General features: G+C 41.8%; 1 non-coding gene across 1 annotated transcript; it reads right to left on the bottom strand.

Moving 5' to 3' along the window:
- Positions 1 to 4,695: 4,695 nt before the first annotated feature.
- Positions 4,696 to 4,779, bottom strand: TRNAL-CAG (transfer RNA leucine (anticodon CAG)). The gene has a single exon. It is a non-coding gene; the product is annotated as a tRNA-Leu (tRNA).
- Between the last annotated feature and the right edge of the window lie 5,584 nt (positions 4,780 to 10,363).

The raw sequence follows: 10,363 nt of genomic DNA, 5'->3' as shown, positions 1-10,363 counted from the left end.
TTTTTCATTTATAACTGGTTTCATTTACATTTTTTGCTCGTGGCTTACAAGTTTTGCACGTTTTTTGTAATTCCCTAACTTGCCAGCTCTCGTGAGATCATAGTATGATCGTGCAGTCGGCGACTTATTATTATTATTATTGTTGTTGTTTTTTATTTGTCAAGCCAAATGAGCGTCACTCGACCTCTTTCGCGAAGATTTAATGTATATCTTACTAAATTACCTTTCTCTCTCTCCCTCTCACACACTTGATTGCAATTAGCTAACGACCTCTGATGCAGGAAGTCAATCTGTCAATCGCTGCATCTCTGAGTTACGTATTTTCCAATCGATATATGCATGCAGGTCAATTACACTGTAGACACCTTAGACTAGAGACACACAAGGTATTATCGCGCATGTGTAGGACCACGATTTAACCCTTCCATCGCTGTCCGCAAAACCATATGTATTTTCTCTCTGAAGTGCATCGTCATTTGACGAGGGTTCAAAACTTCGCCTTTGCGGTACGAACAAATTCAAACCTGTAGTAAAAAATTTCCAGCAAAGCGTATGAACCGTGTTCATTTGAAGTTTAGGATTCGAGCTTGAAATTGAACCGAAACTTTTCCTCCCCTCGTGGTACGAAATAGTACGAAACTAGGGATACTGGGTCAATACTATCGCTCAGCGCCATTTCGTTATCCGCATATGTATGTGTAAATATGTAGGTACGTACGACGCCACGTGAATTTGAAAGGTCATTGGGAACTGACGAGCGGGAGTAAAGTCTAGGACAGTTGGCGGTGTCGTCTATAGTCCAGACCACTCTTATACCCGCGGAGGTATAAAATTCTAAGATATTCGAGTCAGCGTTTGCAGCACTTTCCGGGCCGCCTTGCTTCATTCGCCGTACGAAAATAAAAGGGCTCCCAGTTAAGTGTGCTCAGCCAAAACGAATTCCCGTGTTATTTCGATTGGATCGTTACTATAAAAGAGATCGTTCGATAGTAATCGAGTATGCAAAGTACCCCCAAAGTAACTTGACCGAAAAATACAAAAAAAAAAAAAAACCGTTTGATTTCACATTCGCCCATTGAAGAAGATCGCACGTAAGAGAATGAGTGCCAAATTCTCATGTGCATCTAGAGTATAAGATGCACCATTCAAAAGTTTTCGCTACACATGATCGCTCCGAGAATTCTGACCGGATTAATTTCAAATGTACGTCTCTACTCGGGGCACATCCTTTTACCGCAAATCGCTCCTGAAATCCGGGACGAATATGGAATAATGGCCGAAAGTACACCGACCCGCGTTTCCCAGGGCGCGGATCCGCGGACACGAAGCCATTGGATATCACTCGGATCTCGGATTCTGCAGCCCATCGCGTAACGGGACCATGGAACGCTGGAGGCAAGGCTGCAACCATCGCGGTATCCAAGTTCAAGATCTCCGCGAGAGAGAGGAATTAGGAAGGCCGTTTAACGGGGCGAGGAGAATGGGAGGGACTGTGTAGGCGAGTGATTCTTTCTCGGCTCATGACGTAATGCGATTTCGCGACGACGTTCATCGCCCAGAGACACGATTCCATCCTTGGATCATATATGTACGTAGGTACGTGAATCTGGAACGACTTGATGGTTCGCGTGCCTGGCGCCACGGAGATTCACCGTCAATGCATGAACGGGATCGGGCGGTACATACATTGAATTTTGATGGAGTTCTCGGTGTAGATCGGGTCAAGGTATGCTCTTTCAGAAGAAACGGCAACAGAGCCGTTCCAGTGAAATCCGACCGGGATTCGCAGCCAACGAATATATCGGTACGAAGGCTGAAATCATCTGTTTTGCCCCCATTTCTCATCCAGCAGTCGTCACAGATAAAGGACAAATAAGAGCTTTCATATGTCACAAAATGAACAAGGCTGCTATGTCAACCTGTGTTATTGAAAAAATAATCTTGTTTCGGACTTTAAACTAATAACACGCATTTACCAGTAAAAGTATTTTTCCCATTTTTTTTATTTCGCTGCCTATTAATTCGTTCAATAAGCTCACGACCCTGTTTGTTTAATTTTGTAACGCCTATTTCGTTACGATACTTTTATCTTGGACAGCGATTGGGCGGGGGGGGGGGGGGGTCAGTCTGCAGAGCCGAAGGCGACGATTGGTGCATTATAGCCTCACGGTGAGTCCAGCCGATATAGCACTTCCTGTTCGTCATTACTCGTGAAGTGGTGCCATTTTGCCTCAGGGGGTAATTCTTGCCCACGTTCCAACAGCACGAATTGTTTGTCGCTAGGAAAACCATGTCACGTATTGCCAAGGCGGGAGGTATAATGATAATCCAACGCCTTGGAAAATTGCACGGTCAGCTTCATTAAACCGAGAATTGAGATGCGTAATTATGCGTCAAATGAATGGTCAACCAAGCGAACCGTGACCAGCATCGTTGGGCTTATCAAAATTTCTCGATAAATGTATTTTCGACGATCGTGATAAGAGGTTTAAATTGTACGAAGATTACACCAAACTTTACCGCCAAAATTAGGAGCTTGAATGAACCACGAATGGCGCAATTAAAATTTCTCCGCGATAAGAACGACTTTCAATTACAACTCGGCCTGATTCGGAACGTCTTAGAAGATCTTGATAAGTTCTCAATACTCTTTTGTCCGTAGTCCTTATCTAACAATAAGTACCTTCGGGTACACGATTGTTAGAATTTTGTAGCCACCAGTTACGGCTTTCAACCTTCCATCAAACCGAGCCTGTAGGATAACTGTAGATTCCTCGATCTTTATACGCCAGGGTCATCATATAGAGGATATCGAAATTTATATCGGAAAAAAACATTGAGACTGATTGTGAGTAACGGGCAACGTTTCACACTTAAACCCTGAATACGACTCTCGCACCGTACCGCCTTTCGATAATGGATCAATTACAGGTAATAATTGAATCGATCCGGTTCTTGCTACTATTCCATCAACCACATAAATTAAATTCATTGTGTTCCGGGCGACACTCGACTCTGTTATGCAGAAAAGTTATTCGCTCACCTTCGTCCCGGTTTCACATTATTCGCACAAATAAACAAAAATTCGTGTAAGCGTTGCAGAGATGGCGCAGAAAAATGGAGTAAATAAATAAAAAAAAAAAATTATCGCGAGATTGCCACCAAATTTTTGTACCTGTACAATGTATCATAGATGAAAGAAGAAAAATATACTGTTAAGTGAACGCAAGGATCTAAGCGTGTTTTTGCCACGTAGCTGTACAATCGAGCCAGAGTTTAGTAGATGCGGGTAAGTAATGATCGCTGCAAAGCTCAAAGTGCTAAAAAAATATGAGTTTTTTAACCAACCCACCTATAAACTTTGCGAGGTCAGTATAAGAACGTTGATAATGATCCACTTTGAAGCAGAGCCATTTCCGTCTGAGTTAAAGAATCCATAAACCGAGTTCTGAGGAACTCGAAAGGTGAAAACTGCGCGAAGCCAGGTAGGCTCAACAACTTTCCGAAACTGTATAAGAAATCTTATATACTTTACACGTGAATGCGGGAAAGCTCAAGAAACCGAGAGTAATGAAAACAGATGAATCGCTGATTTTTATTCGTTCACAAGGCACTCTTGTTTCTCGGTGATATTGCCTACTTGAAATTGTACACAAAGAAAATGAGCAGAAAACTCCGGGTGAAAGGTACTCCCATTGTCAAGGTACGAATGCAGGAACAGATGGAACTCGGCTATTCACTGTATTGATAATTAATCGTGCCGGATGATAATTCATCAGGATTCAGGACCGATCGGAGTGGCAGCTGAACGTCGGGCACGAGGTTGAAAACGCTTAAAATAAGCACAATGTTCGGAAAATCGAACCACGATCAATCAAATCTCACGTGTTTTGGACTTCTATACGTAACACCGCCCTAAATCATCCTGCAGTATATCAATGAAACCTGAATAAGTATCGATATTGTTTCACGAAGTTATGATTAATGATCTTTGAAATATCGCGCGATGTGAACCGTAAGATATTACTCAGGCTATACAGTCACCTCGGGGATCCTGAAAGTGCCGTAGCCCCAACGCCAACGCTAATGCTCGTCCATAAAAGCAAATGGTGTGTTTCCAATTGGGTCAAATGTTGGCAAGTGTAATGTGAGAAAGAAGCGAGTCGGTGGGTAGCGCAAAAAGTGTAAGACGAGCTCAAGTGTGGATTCCACTTTGAGCTAACAGGATTTGCGAGTACGAGCCGCCAGGCAATGAGACAAGTGGATGGCGGATCGCGAATTTGCATAAGACAAAGGCGAATTCGAATCCCATAACGCGGACCTGAACCATCTGAAGACGACGTTTTTTCGCTATTCACCGTTAAGAATAGCCACGATCAGTTGGTAAGGCATGAATTCCACAGTAGTGTGTAATCAGGTGTAGCACACGAGTACCGGTAACCTGAGCAATCGATGAATAATACAGGATCACGTTGCTTCAAGATTGAGTCATGACGAATCGACATAGGTAAGTACATGCATAGAAGAGCTTCTCAAGATCGTTTTTATCTTCAAGCTTACCACGACATAAAGCTCTGGTTAGTCAAGTCTGGGTTGATCGATATTTCGAAAACTTTTCATACGCTTAATTACCCGACAGCGGGACGAATCGACTGGCGAGAAGAAAAAGTGTTGGAAAAGGAAAAAGCAAAAGGTTGTCAGAAGTGGGATTCGAACCCACGCCCACAGAAGTGGACTGCGACCTGAACGCAGCGCCTTAGACCGCTCGGCCATCCTGACTTGCGGATACAATCAGAAATAGAGGTTTTAAAATAGCACCAAATCTCAGTACACCTCCGTTAATAACAAAAAATAAATAAATAATATAATAAAAAAGCTATATCGTCAGAAGATCGCATTCAGAGAGATGAATATCACGATTAACCGTGTTAAAAAAAATTAAAGCAACCAGTCTTGACCAGCAGAAAAATGGTGAAATATTTTTAATCGATTGATGCATCATCTACATGCATATATTGCATATATCAATATACGCATTTTTCAACATATTAAGTGATTTGAATTTCTATTAACAATAAATTTCGTCTCGAACGCGACGCGTCGCGGCGTCGGTTTGTGCGTGCATAGTAGATATCTCATATCAGTGATTTGTGATGCACGCAGTGATCTGTCGGCAAACCGAGGTACTAGTCTAATTGTAAAGCTCAACTAGCGATAGATAGAGCCACCACGTTCTTGGCTTTCGAACGCGGCAGTTCTCCCGCCAGGAAACGAGTAGCGTCATATATCTTTACGAAGACGCTCGTTGTTTTTGCGTTTTAATTTCATTCAACAGACCGGAAAATATGTGTGGTTACAAATTGCGAGATTCAATTTAGTTCGGAGTATTTTTTATTTTTTTTTTTTCGATTGTGTTACGGAAATCGAATGAGTTAAATTTAATTTGCGTTCCACGTAAAGAGGTTTCAGTGATAAGTTCAAAACTTGGATGATTTTTAGAGCAACGCTAGTTTTCTGTGAAATTCGTTCATACTTTCTTTGATCATTTTACGATTTTGCGATTGTTTCGAATAATTTTGTTGACGAATTCTTATTTCTGATGAGTTTGCAATTCTATAAATTCTGTCGGAATATCTTTGCAAATCTCTAATTCGTGAATTTAAACAGAATATGTCCACCGACATCGTATACATTTACAATTTTTCAAAATTGAAAAACTTAAATCAGACCAATGGACTTAAATTATATTGAAATATCAAAAGTTGTAACAAACGTACTCACAGCATTGTTCTTAACCAGGGCTCTCGACGTCCATTATTGATCGAAATAGAGCGCCGGCAACAAACTTTGTTCGTATAATATTAGCCGGACATGCATTGATTCCCGAAGGAATGTAAATTCGCGATTTCACTGGTACAAACAGGGAATAACACCAATTTACCTCTGACCTGAAGCAAAGCCTCGAGGGGGGGGGTCAAAGGGCTAAAAAATTGAAAAACATATTCCTATATACCGAGTATAACACGCTTACACAATATTGGTAAATCAATATTCCCTGCAAATTTAATTAAAAGCTTCTACACCGCGGAACGTGGATGGGAATCGGCGAATACCATTTGCCTGTTATGAAACTCGTGTTTTAGAAATTAGTGCAAAGTGGATAATAAGGTAAAAACTTCACGGCATAATAAAGCAGGGCGCGTGCCTGTGTTCGTTACAGCTTGTTCGCAATTGTAAATTCATGAGCCGGTGGCAAAGAAATAAAAGTTATAAAAGTACAGTGGTTTAATTTCTGACATCATTTATTGGGTGAGATTCAATTACCTTTAGGCTGTACACCGGGGTCAAAACAACCCCACGGTCTGTTCACCGTGAATTCTATATGAAAAACATCCAAAACAATCTGATTCGATCCAAGATAAATAATGAAATATAAAAGACGTCCTCATGTTAATATCAATGTAAACGAAGCTCAAATGTCTGGGATTAATACTTCATGTATTAATACTTGAATAATTTCTACGCAATGATTTTTGTTTGGGGTCTTCAGCGACTCCGGTGTAAAACCACTGTTACCATCACAGGAGGTGTGCAGCGTAAAGATTAAATTTTTTTATGCACCTACATTTCGTCGGCTTCGCGTTGGTACATATTCAGTCAATAATTCAAAGATGTTAGTTAGTAAAACGTGAGTGATTCTAGATCGTTGCCTGAATGATGACCTTTGATACAAATTTAACAAGCTCAAATCCCGTCGAAAACAATTTTTTTTTAATGTAACACACGTACGATTTCAGTGTTAAAATATTTGTGCACTATTCTTGGATAAATTTCCTAACACGTTCTTACTTATCCACAAGGTAAGGGACCTGGACAGCCAAAACCATGGAGCGCTTGTCCTGCAAGTCGAGTTTCTCCAGGTAGCGGGCCCGGAGCGCAGAAACTACGCAGCGCTTGGTCAAAAGTCACCAGGTTGAGAACCCGGACAGCCAGAACTACGGAGTGCTTTTCCTGGATGTCAAGATCCACCAGGTGGAGGATCTGGACAACCAGAACTACGGAGCGTTTGTCCTGGAAGTAGAGTTTCGTCAGGTAGCGTACCTGGAGGGCAGAAACTACGCAGCGCTTGTCCTGGAGGTCAAGTTTCACCAGGTAGCGGACCCAGAGCGCAGGATCCAAGAGATAGAGTACCCGGTACTCGAAATCTGCGGAGCGCGATTCTCATCCGTCCGCTCAACTGCGCGGTTAGTTCCAGACTGAGGAATTTCCGTCGTCGACGATTACTATAGATCGATAACATCAAGAAAAAAAAAATTTTGAGTGACGTCACTCTCTGAATATCCGAACATCCAAACTTTGGTTTCGAACTTCAATACTACGTATGTATGTATGATATATGATGTATGATGTATGATGATTTTGAAATTTTTGCCGTCATAGTTTCCAGATTATTTTTACTTAGCTTACATCATTACTTCGATAAAAAAAGGAACAACATTATTCTTCCTGTATATTTAGGGTAATTTTAAATTCTGAGCTTGTCAACTCTAAATTATAACAGAATTCATATTTTCAACAGCTGCTCTGTATCCGCGTGCTGTCGCTAATTCTTCGTTCGGCCAAGTCCGTTCATCCTTCGTCAATTTTAATCTGCACTTCCCAGTTAATTACCGTGAAACCGTATAACGATATGAGGCGGACAAAGTCAGCTGGGCAGCATTCTACGTGGTTTCTCAAGCGGGAATAGAGAGAGACAGGTTCAAAAAGGACTTGTGTGCATACGCGATGTACAGATACGAGTTAGTATCTGTCTGCTCAGCCGCCATGCAAGCAATTTATTCAACACATTTCTGTACAACAAACATGAGTGACATCCTGGCAGGAGAATTCGACGCTGTCTTGATAACCGCGAAATCTAAGGGTAAAATGCAGTGGAGAGTTTACGGTAGGTGCAACTCGATACTCTCGTGAACTTTTATCTTCGAGAGCACGGAAATTCGTCGAGCACCATTGAACCGGCAGAAAACGCGATAGCGGAACAGTTTTGCACATTGATCGAGTGTCTAGCTGCTTTCGATTTCGAACAAAGTTCACATCCTGCATATGCATATATACCTCTATATAAGTGGCGAGTACTCAATGGATTCCACTTAGCAAATAGAAACGACATTTTTCCAAATAAACAAAGGCAAACCGCCGTTTATGGAAGGGGTTGATTATCCTTGATTCCGCAATCATGACGGTGGCCTGATTAAGCCTGATCCTTCGTCGCTAGATTACTCACGAGTATCATACCCGTAACACGTATTTATGGGTTCGACATACGGCAGTGCAGCGAAGTGCTCGCGTAGGAAGCAGCATACGTGCGTCCAAGCTAATAACCGAATAATGAATGGGCGCTGGATCTAGGAGACGTAACGAGGATGCAGGATTTCGCGATTTGCGCCGTGATCCAACGCGTCTGCAAGACAGCGCACCGCATGAAATGACGTATGCTTAATCGGCTCCACGGAAATGTAAGTACGAAATATCATTTACAGAGGAATGGTTTTCAACGCACTTCTTGCGAGGTGCGTTGAACACCGGGTATCGAATCAGTTGGTACAGAGAACACAGCGATCAATAAACGAGGATATAATTCAGAATGCAGTTGTTTATGGTCGTGGTTACGGGGAATGGTTCTCACGGTTTTGAGTAAATGCCTGTAAATCTAGATGCAGTCAGCGGTCACTGTCAAATCGGTTCAATTTTGCATCGGCATTCGTGTAACTATCAGAAATTCAGATATCTGGACTCGAAATCAACCTCCATCATGAGCAATAGACGACAGAGATAAGTGGCTGTAAGACAGACACTCGAAAGGGTTTCGAACGAGGAGCGTAGTGAACCTCGCCACTTGATGGTACCGATGAACCGATATCGACCCTTTCTCGCGAACATATTGGACCCATTTTCCGCACGAAGAGGTTCGACACGGCGGACTCGCACCGCGGTTTCGAGTCTTGAAATATTTCGTGATTGAACCGACGGCGGCGATGCTGTTCACGTATCAATCACTGTCTTGGGCGAATCGTTTTTTGTTTCATTTTTATTTTTGTTGAAAAAAAAAAGTTGCCGATAACCCTCAACGTGCGATATCGTTTTCGAATTTATTACCAGAATTGACAGACGGGGTAATATTGTATCCACCTCGAAGGCAATTTCTCGCGCTGTTGGTCTTCTCGTTTTATATCGTAGCTAAGCGTTAACCGCGTATATCACTTTGCCTGAATGTGTTCCAGAACAATGGACTCGGACTATAAGTCAGGGTTCTTACTTCTAACTAATTGCAAGCCGGAGTTTCCCGATTCCTTAATCACTTTCTTGGGCTATTCAAGGTGGAAATGTATATTCTTTGTACCAAGCTTTTGTCGCAAAATACGTCAGATGTTACAGGCTTTGATGAAAATCTACTGCATTTTTTTTCTGTACTTGAATAAGCTTTACGGAGTAAAAATATCGAACTTGTCTTCAACGAAAATCACACAGGTTATGGAACACCAAGAGCAATGTGCGAGACGTACTTTTTTACGACAAAAAGGTGATGTCTGTACAATGGTCTACTAGGTATATTCCAATCCACCGCACGGATTCATCTTCTAAAAATCATAATTCTCTACAAAAAGATAATAACGCTTTGTCAAAGCGATGTATTCCTAACAGATAAACGACAGCGTGACATTCATATTTGCATGAATCGATTTTCAGGTAGCCAACAGTTTTTACAAGCTTTACAACCTACTGACTAATAATCGTTATTTTTTGTATCAGCAGGTCTTACCTCATGGACTAATGCATTTCATAAATACCATCGTTACAGGCTTCAATTTTAAGTAAAGACGTGATGTTTCTTACACAGTATTGACGGAGCACGATGATAAGACCAGTAATCACTTTTCGAACAAAGTAACTCTTTACTCAGCACCACTTGTTCATCGAAGTACAAAAACGCTATTAGTCACCAGTAATAGCTGAGAATTTGCTTCGGTAACAATTTACGTAGGTAACCCATTGTGCGGATTACCGATTACCCGAGTCACGCTGACTGCGACTTGATCGTTCGAGTAAGAAGGAGCGTGAATAATCAAATAACGCGCAGATGCCTTGGACGCTTACACACTTTTTTTGTCACTTACTTATTTTCACATCACTTGATCACTGTTGATCATGTGAAAGTGATAGAAAAATTAGCGTCTCTCAACTTTTCTGGTTCGAGATTACAACGGTTCTTGTCACATCTCAAGGGTCGCACATAGGCTGCTCAAACTTCGCACTGGTTTTCTGTAACTTCGGGCGTACCTCAGTAATCTGTGCGTGTTGTCCA

This window comes from Neodiprion pinetum, chromosome 3 (genome assembly GCF_021155775.2).
Source record: "Neodiprion pinetum isolate iyNeoPine1 chromosome 3, iyNeoPine1.2, whole genome shotgun sequence".
Lineage (NCBI taxonomy): Eukaryota > Metazoa > Arthropoda > Insecta > Hymenoptera > Diprionidae > Neodiprion > Neodiprion pinetum.
The sequence above is the reverse complement of the archived record's forward strand: the minus strand, read 5'-3'. Positions and strand labels throughout refer to the sequence as shown.